The 11,391-nt window shown below is 55.2% G+C and overlaps 1 long non-coding RNA gene across 2 annotated transcripts; it reads right to left on the bottom strand.

The window, feature by feature from the left end:
* Positions 1-1,295: 1,295 nt before the first annotated feature.
* LOC125123936 (uncharacterized) lies at positions 1,296-5,008 on the bottom strand. Of its 2 annotated transcripts, none has more exons than XR_007134243.1 (3): positions 4,636-5,008; positions 4,074-4,229; positions 1,296-3,558 (listed from the first exon to the last, which is right to left on the bottom strand). It is a non-coding gene; the product is annotated as an uncharacterized LOC125123936 (long non-coding RNA). The 2 variants fall into 2 exon arrangements; XR_007134242.1 differs by lacking the exon at positions 4,636-5,008 and having other exon boundaries at positions 1,296-2,107; positions 3,418-3,558; positions 4,074-4,625.
* Between the last annotated feature and the right edge of the window lie 6,383 nt (positions 5,009-11,391).

Here is an 11,391-nt window from a genome sequence, read left to right as displayed (position 1 = left end):
CAGTTTTTCAGTCTGTCAGGTTCACCTTCTCTCTGGAAAGAAACTGCTTCCCTTTAAATTCCATGCGCCACTAATAAAATGTATTTTGAAAGAATAACAGTGTGGGTAGGAGTCGCTGTTGACAGAGACCAGAACGTACACGAGCTGCCTGCGTCTCTCCGTCCAGACCAGACGGGGGCTTGTCAGAGAGGCCTTGCAGCCCGAGGGCAGAGCGCGGATGTGAGCTGACGTCCTGCCTCGGGGCGTACATGCGAATCCAACTAGGAACCATGAGGTTGCAGGTTTGGTCCCTGGCCTTGCTCAGTGGGTTAAGGATCCAGTGTTGCTGTGAGCTGTGGTTTAGATCACAGACTTGGCTCGGATCTGGCATTGCTGTGGCTGTGGTGTAGGCCGCCGGTCACAGCTCCAATTAGACCCCTAGCCTGGGAACCTCCATATGCCGCGGACGCAGCTCTAGAAAGAGACCAAAAAAAAGGGGGGGGGGGGGTTGGAAAGGGAGAGACCTTTGGAGAAGTATCCGTCACCGAGGAGATAAGGAAGAAGGAAGAATGAGGGGGCGAGGCCTGATTTTGAGATTATCATTTTATTCACAAGGGAAGTGGTTCTGGTCACCAGAGGCCACTGGAAGCTCAGCTCAGCTCGGCCACCTGCCCTCTGGTTAGGGAAGGTCCCCCAGCCCCTGTGCGCCAGCTAAGGACCTGGGTTCCCTGAACGACCACCTCCACTAGCCCGGATTCCCGAACGTGGAGACCATGTATGGGCCTCTCTTACCCCACATGCCGTCCAGGGGCAGCTCCCTAACTGTCCCGTGGATAAAGGAGCAAGACGGGATCTGAAGGAGTCTTCTGTCACTTCTGTGCCACAAGAGGGCAGCAGAGCACACAGAGTCCAGCGGACTCCGGCTCAAAACAATCTACTCAGAAATTTTGGAACCACAAGAGGCTTCCTGTTCTTGACTTTAATTTTCATCTAAATAACACGATCAGTTTAGAGAACAGATGTCCAGAAAAACAAATACAAATTCCTCCCAGAACCCATCATAATCAGCCACATCGCTGACTTTTAAAAACAGTGCATGGAATTCCTTCCCGTCGTGGCTCAGCAGAAACGAATCTGACTAGTATCCATAAGGACACAGGTTCAATCCCTGGCCTTGCTCAGCGGATCAAGGATCCGGCGTTGCTGTGAGCTGTGGTGTAGGTCGCAGATGCAGCTCAGATCCCCCATTGCTGTGGCTCGGGTGTAGGCCAGCAGCTACAGCTCCAGTTCAGCCCGTAGCCTGGGAACCTCCATATGCCGTGAGTGCAGCCCCAGAAAGACAAAAATAAACAAAAAATAAAAACAGCGCCACCTGCTCTGCACCTGCCGCCAGGTGCCGGGGCCCAAGGCAAGCACAGCCAGGCAGCCCCAGATCTGCCCCCTGGCCACACCTTCCAGCCAGGAAGAGAGCTAGATCAGCTTTGCCCTAAACCGGCCGAAACGGTGGGATGATGAGCCAGTTGGTGGCCCGGAGCTGAGCAGGTGTCTGCTCACCTGCTGAGCTAGAAGGAACAGTCCTGGGAAAGAAAGGCCTTAACCTTGCAGTTGTTGGACGATAAACATTTTTTCCAAATAGCATCCTTTCTAGATGTGTTCCTCGCTAGATTATAGAGCCTGAGGACAGAACGGGCTGTGTCCCCCTCTCCAGAAGTGGATGGCATGGGGAAATGGCCGGGGGGGACACCGTCCTTCCTGCTCCACCTTCTGCCTTCTCCCTCCCACAGAACCTCCACTGCATCGGGGAGGCAGCTCAGGGGAGCAGGGACCTGTCACCGCAGCGCTCCCACGGAGGAGAGAGCCCTGTGTAGGAGCGACCCAGGAAGGAATGGGGCTGGGCTGAAGGACAGTAGCAAAACCAGGTCAAGGAATGGTGCCAGGAGAGGCCTGGCCAGGGGTGGTACAGGGGCCCAGCAGTGGTTCCATCCATTGGATGCCATTAAATGGGCAGGCCACCGTCTATCTCGGCCGCCCACCACGCAGGACCCGGAAGGGTTGAGCCACCGTCAAACAGCTGGTCTCTCGTGAGAGGTCCACATGCCAGGGGAGGCCCGGCAACCTCTCCGCCCTCCTGAAAGAGGAAACAAGGCCCAGAGAAACGGGTTTCCCAGGGCAGTAAATGTGGTTTATCTCAGCCTCTCTGATCCCAAATCCTCTGTCCCTCAGTGTCCTTATCACTTTGGGCTCCGATGTAGGTCTGGATGGTCCCACAGGCCCTCCCGGTGAGAAGCAGGGAAAAAAAAAAAAAATCACGTTTAACAACTTTATCTTTCAAATTCTGCTTTTTTTTCCACCCAACCCACTATTAAAATGGAGTTAGACTTTTTCATACACTGAGAGGTTTGGACCATGCCTGGGCTGGATCGGGAGAGAACCCCCGGGCTGGGATTCTTTTTTATATATATATATGTATATATATATATATATTAATCACTCATCATCTCAGAGTCAACTCTGTTTTTGACTCTGCAGTTATCAGAACTTCCTGGATCCTGGACCAAACTCGGATGGGGTTCAGGTTCTAAGCCGAGGCTGGGTGCAAAGGCTCAGAGAGGCTGGTTCTTCCATCCTCTTTGACCTTGGCTCCGTTCATGACTCAGGCAGCCCCAGGGTTGCTATCTTGCAGGGTAGCAGTTTTTACTAAACATATTTTAATTAAAAAGACGCTTTTAATACAAGGGGTGTATGTGCATTGTAGATGCTGCAAAACGTTGACAAAGAAATTTTTTAAGTGTGAGAAAACACAGATCCACAAAAATAAGGGGGAAAAAAATGTCCCAGTACACAGTTCATATCACTGTTAATGCCTATGGGTATTTTCTCCAAAATGAGTTCAGAGCATACATCCTTTTCTAAATGCTTTTTCAGTTAATAATCCACCTTTCCATGTCAATAAATGTTCACCTTTCATAATAGCCAACATTCAAATTTCTCCAGTTTTCTCAAAACACATCACCAACAGCAGGTTTCTCCCCATCCCGCCCCCTGCCTGTATGGTGGTTGTGCCCCGTGGTCTCTGCCCCGTTTTGAACAGCTCTGACTTGTTGGATGGTTAGGGCCCAGTGCCCAGCCTGGCTGCCAGGCTGCCTGGGACAACATGAGCATTGGGTGAGCATCTATCACAGGCGCCTCCATCTCAAGCACAGGGGCCCCCTCCTGCAGCAGTGCCAGCCGTGGGAGCAGGCCTGGGTGCAAGGTTTGGAGAGGGAAGTGCCAGAGCAAGAGGCCCCACCCAGAAATTTGGCAGAGTGACTCGGGGAGTCACAAGCAGATGGGGAGCGGGTGCCCCCCGTAGCCTCCAGGAAAGGCCTCTGGGCCACCGCCCTTCCTGCGCAGAGCCTCCGGCTGCCTCGTCCCAGGTGGCTTCCTGGCTCCACTCACCTTCAGCCTTTCCCCAGGCCCGCCGACCACACACTAGGCAGGAGCAACGCCAAGTGCCTCTTGGGCGAAGGGCATTTTCCAGAAGTATTTACAAATTGGCACACGTGCATGCCAATCTCACACCAAATCCAGGAATATTTTCTGGGGGATGAGAACAAAGGCTGGGGTTCTCTTGCCTTCGAGAACATTCCACCGCCCTCTGCTGCCAGATCCCTGGGGCTCTGAACTCCTGAACTCTCCCTCCCTGTGTTCTATTCAGACACCAAGTATTTCAATCTTTGAAGAAGTCAGAAAGGCCAAGTCGAGGGCTCCATCCCTCCCTCCCGTCTGATGTGTCCCTTCCTCTGGGCCCATTCACCCCTGCCTCCCCGGTGACCTCACCCCGGATCCATCCGGCCTTCCTGCCTCGTGCTTCCCCCCAATCTCCCTGGTCATCTCTGCTCATCTTATCTCCGGCTCTTGCACAGATATCACGCCCTGCATGCCTCATGACTAAACACTCCGCCGCTCCCCCCAGGCCCTTCCCCACCCTGTCCTTGTCTTCCTTAGAAATTCCTACATGCTTTCGAGCAGAAAGGGTCAAAAGTCAGGGCGGGGCGCCCTGCAGAACCGAATCTTCCCGCACCGGCTCAGCACCCCCAGCTCCAAGTCCTTACCTGGCTGCGTTGCAGCAAACAGGCGGCCAGTCCTGGGAGGTGATGCACCTGCCTTACTCCATGGAGACCCTACGAGCGAGCGCGTGCTCCCCAGGTCTCAGACTCCACGCCTCCATCACAGCTCCAGGGAGGCCTCCCAGGGAAAGGCTTCATTTTCTTTGAGAGGAAAGGTTCCAGCCCTGTTCCCTCTCTCTGGCCTCTGGAGCCACTGTCACACCACCCCCTCCCCATGGAAGCCAGGGCCCGGAGCTCAGACCTAAAGGGCATCTTTGTTCTGCCCCCGTGACCAGGATGCTGCTGGCTCCTCTACAACCAGCAGGCCAGGCTGCCCTGCCCTTTCCGGGGCCAGCTCCCGGGATGGGGTGTGGTCTGGCACCCGCAGGCCCCTTGGCTGCCGCGCTAGCCCACCCCGGCTCCGAGACCAGCACCACTCGGCTTCTCGACTCTTCTCTGCATCAAGGATTTCCCTGGGGGGCTGCTTGGGTGGCAGCCGGGCCTGTGCTCAAGCCGGAGGAATGAGGAACCCCCCAGCCCGTCCCCCCGGGAGCCCCATCCTGCCCACCCGCAAAGATTAGGTCACCAGGAGCCTTCCAGGCTTCTTGCTGCTGCTCCTGCTGCTGCATCAGACCCAGACCCCTGGGCTGGCTCCCCCTGCTGCCCTAGCGGGCGGGGGCTCCCAGGCTTCTGCCCAGCCCATTCCCTCTCTCCAAAGGCCCCTCCGCCCTGGAAGGGTTCACTGGGGGACTAAGAGCAACCTCCCTCCGAGGGAGCTTATGAGGATCTGTTAGCAAATACTCACTAATAGAAGCGTTCCTGGCTAAGAGGTCACTCTCATTAGTGTGTGATTTTGTTTCCAGGCCACGCCAACCAGAGTGAACTCTTTCTTCTCAGAGCCCCTGCCACTCTTGGAGTCCCCAGTCAGCAGCTCCTATAATGGGCCTCGGTTCCCTGGACCCCAAAGGTGCTTTGATTGTTCTGGACACATGGAGCCAGGGCTCGGCCAGCAAGTCTGGTGGCCCCTTTGTAGAGCAAGGTGGCTGGGCAGGGCCCAACCCAGGACGACGCCCACCCAAAGGGGAGCCCCGGTTTTATAGCTTTCTGTTTACAAAGCACTTCCCCATCTCTCTCTACTCCCTGGAGTAGACAGGGCAGAAATCCTGATTCCCATTTTCAAAATGGGGCCTACGAGTTCCTGTCATGGTGCAGCGGACATGAATTCCGCTAGGAACCATGAGGTTGCAGGTTCGATCCCTGGCCTTGCTCAGTGGGTTAAGGATCTGGCATTGCCGTGAGCTGTGGTGTAAGTTGCAGACGAGGCTTGGATCTGGCGTTGCTGAGGCTGTGGTGCAGGCAGGTGGCTACAGCTCCAATTCGACCCCTAGCCTGGGACCCTCCATATGCCACAGGGACGGTCCTAAAAAGACAAAATGACCAAAAAAAAGAATGAAGCCCTAGACACTCCGAGGCAGGGAACACCTCGCCCAGGCCACAGGCTAGGAAGTGGCCCGCTTTGGCCCCGGATCCGGTTCTGCCTGATGCCCAGCCCTGCACTTTTCCCTCGGCACCGAGCTGGGTCACAATCAGTTAAGTGTATCTTCTTCCTTCTGAAAAGCAGCTCTGATGCCAAAAGAATTAGAGACGGCCGCCTGATGAAAACCAGACGCCCTGCCCCTTGTCTCTGGACCAGCTCCCAGGAAAGGCAGGACAGCGGATGTGCAGCCCCCGAGGCCCGGCCCGCCCCGTGAGCTCAGCTCCTGGCACAGAGGGCCTCCTTGAGGAAAGCTGGAGGGACCCCTGGGCCTGGCAAAGCCTCCCCCCAGCGCTGGGCCTGATCACAGGGCCGCCCATCTCTGGGGTCAGAACAAGGAGTGTCCAAGGCCAACCGTGTTGTCCCTGGCCCTCTCTGACCCAAACAATCCCGCCAACCCTGCTATGCCCATTTCTCAGATGCGAAAAGCGAGGCTTGGGGAGACGTGTCGGCGGGGAGGCCTGAGGAAGGCTGGAGGATGTCCACCCGCAGCCCTGGTGACAGTGGTGCCCGGCGGAGCAAACCCAGCCAAGACCTGGAGAAACGGCAGGACTGCCCACCGCACCCCTGCTCACCCCAGGCCAGCGGCAGGGCCGACCTGGAGGCTCCGTGCTCCCCATCCACTCGGTCAGGGTCAGGAGGCCCCCTTGCCGTTGGGGGACAGAGGTCAGCTTCCCATCGAGGTGAAGGCCCTCTCGGCAGAGGCTCCCGCAGGTCAGGGCCTGGGTGGGGAAGAGGGGGCTGGGACCCCGGGAGACTGTGAGTTGGGGGGGAGCAGGGAGCAGAACACGAGTCTACAGCTGGGGCGCCCCAGGTCACAGCCCGGAATCGCCCCCGGGGGGCCATTTCTCCAGCCAACTCCCCACCCTGCGGGGCTGAGGGCTGTACCAGGGAGGCAGAGGCTGGCCCCAGGCCTGCGTGGGGTGTGGGTGTGGGCGGTGGCTCTGTGTACATCCAAGTTCAAGAGCCCGGGTGGGGGATCATTCACATGCATTTAACCAACAACAGCCATGACCACAAAGTCCAAATAACATTGAACTCAAACTCCACCCCACCCTAGCCCGCCCTTCAGCGTGGTGCTTCTAGAAGATTCAGTGAACTGAGGTGTGTGCCAGCCCTGGCTTTACCCACCTCCCCCCCGCCCCCCAACAGGCCCCTCCATCCCCCAGACATGGGCCCTCTTCCTTCCCCACTGCCCCTGCTCCAGCCTGCCTTCCACCCCTCCTTATACGTTCCGGGGCATCATGTGACCAAGGTCAAGCCAAATGCCTCTTTGTCACTCAAGGCTCTGCACGGACTGCCTCGCCCAGTGCTCTCTGGCTTCATCCAGCCCCTGGGCCTTGGCCTCACTGGCTTCTCAGGATGCCCTGTCCCACCTCCCTCCCCGCCCCGAGGCCACCAAGCTTCACACACTGTCTTGCCTCTGCCCAGAGCACCCTGCCTCTCCTCCCCCACCCCAGGCCTGCCCATCACAGAGCCCACCCAAGGGACCCCTCCTCCATGGAAACTGTCACCATTGCGATCTGTCTCCCACTCAATGTCCCCTGTACCAGCACCAAGCCCAGCAGATAGAGAACAGTTGGTGCAGGGGGCCCAGCCTCTCCCAGCTCTGACCTCACTTCCGACTCCCCCCAGGGAGACGCCTCCTCCAGGGAGCCTTTCTGTCTTTCCCCTGGCCAGCAGCTCCTAGGGGACCGCCTATGAACCCCAGTCGCCTTCCTCTGTCTGCCTTTCCAAATGCTTGTGAGACTCTTGAGGCAACCCCCAGCCCTGGGCCTCGGCCACCCCTCCCCCGCCGACTCTACTCACACTTCTCAGTGGGAGCTTCTGGAAAGCTTGATTTTCCTCCTAGCACTTATGGAACTGACAGCCCCTCTGAGAAGGACAGCTGGTGGCCTCCGCTAGCTCCAATTTACAGCTGACACCTCTGAGGCCGCGAGAAAAAAAGCTCAAAGTTCCATGTTGTTCCAAACAGCCCCATAGGGGGCGCTGTGTCACCAGTCGAGAGGACAGCCAGCCTCAGGCTGCCGGGCCTTTGCCATCAAAGGCTCAACTCTCTGGAGGTCAGAGAGAAACAGGGTGCAGTTACTTCAGTCAGGGCTGTATTTTAAAACTTAACACTTTAGCAGTTTGGGCGGCAGGGAAGTATGTAATTACACAAAAATGTTAGGATGCTTCTCTTTGCCAAGGTCTGTCAGTCCCTTCCCAGCACAGGCTCTTCTTCTCCTTCAAAATCTTCACATTTAGGAGTTCCCGTCGTGCCTCAGTGGTTAACGAATCCGACCAGGAACCATAAGGTTGCGGGTTCGATCCCTGGCCTTGCTCAGTGGGTTAAGGATCCGGCGTTGCTGTGAGCTGCAGGGTAGGTCGCAGGTGAGGCTCAGATCTGGTGTTGCTGTGGCTGTGGCATAGGCCGGCAGCTGCAGCTCTGATTCGACTCCTAGCCTGGGAACCTCCATATGCCACGGGTGCAGCTATAAAACCAAAAAAAAAGTAATAAGCGCCTCCTACGTGCTGGGGCCTGGAGAGTCATAGGTGAGTGTGGAGCTTACATTCTGGGGGGAGTACAGCTAATAGACAAAGATACAGGTAAATATGATCATTTCAGATGGTGAGGAAGGCTCTCAAGGAAAGAAAGCAGGAGTGACAGGGGACAAAGGAATGAGGGTGAGGGCAGGCTGGGCCACAGAGGGGCTGTGTGAGTTGCAATCAGGAAATAATCTGGACAGCCCAGCCCTCGACCTACCTGCAGGGGGGGGAAGGCCAGCCAGCATGGTCCCAGGTACTGAGTGCCGGGGTAGAAATACAGATGGGACCTGAGACAGGTGGGGACAGGTCTCCCCAGGCCATGTGGACCAGGTGAGGCTTTGGATTTTATTCTGAGTGCTGTGGGAAGCCAAGAGGGGCTTACACAGAGAGGTGACATGATCTGACTTTTTTTTTTTTGCAGGGTGGGGCTGTATCTGTGGCATATGGAAGTTCCCAGGCTAGGGGTCAAATCCGAGCTGCAGCTGCTACACCACAGCCACTGCAATGCCGCATCCTTTACCCACTAAGCGAGGCCAGGGATCAAGCCCCAATCCTCATGGACACTAGTTGGGTTCTTAACCTGCTGATCCACAGTGGGAACTCCTGATCTGATTTAGGTTTAAAAGATGGCTCTGGCCGCTCTGGGGAGAATGGACCTGAAGTGGAGAGAGGACCCTGTGGACAATGACGGACCCCATGCGGCACCAGAGGCCCAAGGAGGTGTCCCCACACTCTGTCCCCTCTGGCCAGGCCACCTGGCAGGCACAGGCCTCCCCAGGGCCATCATGGAACAGGCTGCTCCCAGCCGAACCCTTCCTGACCAGTGCCTCTCCCTCTCCAGCCTCTGGGACCCAGAGACCCGTGTGCTTTAGTCATCATACTTCCTGGCGTTCTGAATCCACTGGGGAAAGACCACCAGTGAGCTTAGAGGAAAGTAAGTTACAGCATCAGAGGCTGTTTTTCAGCATTTTTCCAGGCTCCAAGAGGTTCAGAGCACAAATGCATGGAACTGTTTGCTCCTCAGACCCTGGGGTGCCTTCAAAGCTGAGAAATAAACAGCCGGCTGAGCTGCATTCTGCACTCGCATCAGCAGGAAGACCCCCGTTCAAGGCCAGTCTCAGCCCCAACTCTCTGTGCAACCCCTGATGACCCCTGGCAGTTCTCTGGGCCTGAGACCCCTCCCCTACAACAGGGGGTGGAACAGGTGTTCGCCAAAGGCCCTTCCAGACCACAGAGGCCGAACGTCCCGGAGTTCAAGCTTGAGGCAAGACAGAGACAGCTGCGGAGAGCCACCTGGTGATGGCAGAGGCCCGGGGCCTCTTCCCTGCTGTCTTGGCTGGAGAGACAGCCAGGACCGCTCGGGGGCATCAGGACCCAGCAGGGCAGCTGCCTGTGCCTGCTGGGTCCCCGGGGCTCCAGCGGAAAAACGTTCCTCCCAAGCCATTTACTTGCAGTGGGAAGTTTTTGAAACATTATCTGATGTTATTTTTCCTCGTATTTGCTTTCCTCTCTTGGCTCTTGCCCTGATCCAGGCAGCCCCAGGGAAGGGCTGTGACAGGGGAAGGGAGGGAAAGGGGGAGTCTTTTCCTGGCTTTTGCAGTTCCAAAGCCTAGGCTTTCAGAGGAACGGAAAGACCTCCAGGCACTTGTTTTGTGTCAGAGCCAGGCTTCCTGAACCCCCACTGCACCTCCAGCCCAAAAAAGGATTCCCAGGGCTGCTGGGAAATAAAGAGCAAGACAGGCACACCCCAGAGATATCGCAGGTTTGGTTCCAGAGCTCGGCGCAATAAGCAAATATCAAAATAGCGTCACATGAAATTTTTGGTTTCCCAGCACAGATAAATGTTATGTTTACATTACACTGTAATCTATTAAGTATACAATAGCACTGTTTTAAAAAAATATGTACACCTGTAACCTGAAACCAAGAAAACATTAAAAATCAACTATACTTCAATCAAAAGGAAAAAAAACGAAAAACCACAATGTACATACCTTGATAAAAAAAAATACCTAATTGGAGTTCCCGTCGTGGCGCAGTGGTTAACGAATCTGACTAGGAACCATGAGGTTTGCAGGTTCGATCCCTGGCCTTGCTCAGTGGGTTAAGGAGCCGGCGTTGCCCTGAGCTGTGGTGTAGGTCTCAGACGTGGCTCGGATCCCACGTTGCTGTGGCTGTGGCGTAGGCTGGTGGCTACAGCTCTGATTCGACCCCTAGCCTGGGAACCTCTATATGCCGCAGGAACGGCTCAAGAAATAGCAAAGAGACACACGCAAAAAAAAAAAAAAAAAAAAAAAAAAAAAACTAATTGAGAGAGTTCCCCTTGTGGCTTGGCAGGTTAAGAACCCAGCTAGTATCCATGAAGATACAAGTTCGATCTCTGGCCTCACTCGGTGAGTTAAGGATCTGGCATGACATTAAGCTGCAGCATAGGTTGCAGATGCAGCTTGGATCTGGCGTTGCTGTGGCTGTGGAGTAGGCCTCAGCTGCAGCTCTAGTTTGACCCCTACCTAGCCAGGGAACTTCCATATGCCGCTGGTATGGCAAACAAACAAAAAATACCTTATTGCTTAAAAATGCCAACCACTAGAGAGGCTTCAGCAAGTGATAATCTTTTCGCAATATTGACACCAAAGATCACTCATCACAGATCAAAATAACAAATAATATTGAAAACGTTGAAGACTTCCCTGGTGGCTCAGCAGGTTGAGGATCCGGCATTGTCACTGCTATGGCTGGGGTCGCTGCTGTGTTGCGGGTTTGCTCCCTGGCCTGGGAACTTCTGCATGCCAGTGTTGCTTAAAAAAAAAAAAGAAAAGAAAAGAAAGACCGTGAGAATTGCCAAAATGTGACATGGACATGAAATAAGCAAATGCGGTCAGAAAAAACAGAGCCAATAGATTTGCTTGACACAGGGTTGCCACAAACTTTCAGTTTATAGAAAACACCATATCTTGGAAGCACAATAAAACAAAGGATGCCTGTATTACCACAGATTGGTTGTCCCTGCTGAAACCAGTGACCTCCAGATACAGGCAGTAAGGGGATTTAAAGACAGTGATATCGGAGTTCCCATGGTGGCGCAGCGGACATGAATCTGACTAGGAACCATGAGGTTGTGGGTTTGATCCCTTGCCTCCATCAGTGGGTTAAGGATCTGGCGTTGCTGTGAGCTGTGGTGTAGGGTGCAGAATCGTCTTGGATCTGGCATTGCTGTGGCTCTGGTGTAGGCTGGCAGCTATAGCTCCGATTTGACCCCTA

The sequence above is a fragment of the Phacochoerus africanus genome, chromosome 4, assembly GCF_016906955.1.
Source record: "Phacochoerus africanus isolate WHEZ1 chromosome 4, ROS_Pafr_v1, whole genome shotgun sequence".
Classification (NCBI taxonomy): Eukaryota; Metazoa; Chordata; class Mammalia; order Artiodactyla; family Suidae; genus Phacochoerus; species Phacochoerus africanus.
Note: the sequence above shows the minus strand (reverse complement) of the source record. Positions and strands in the feature narration are given on the sequence as shown.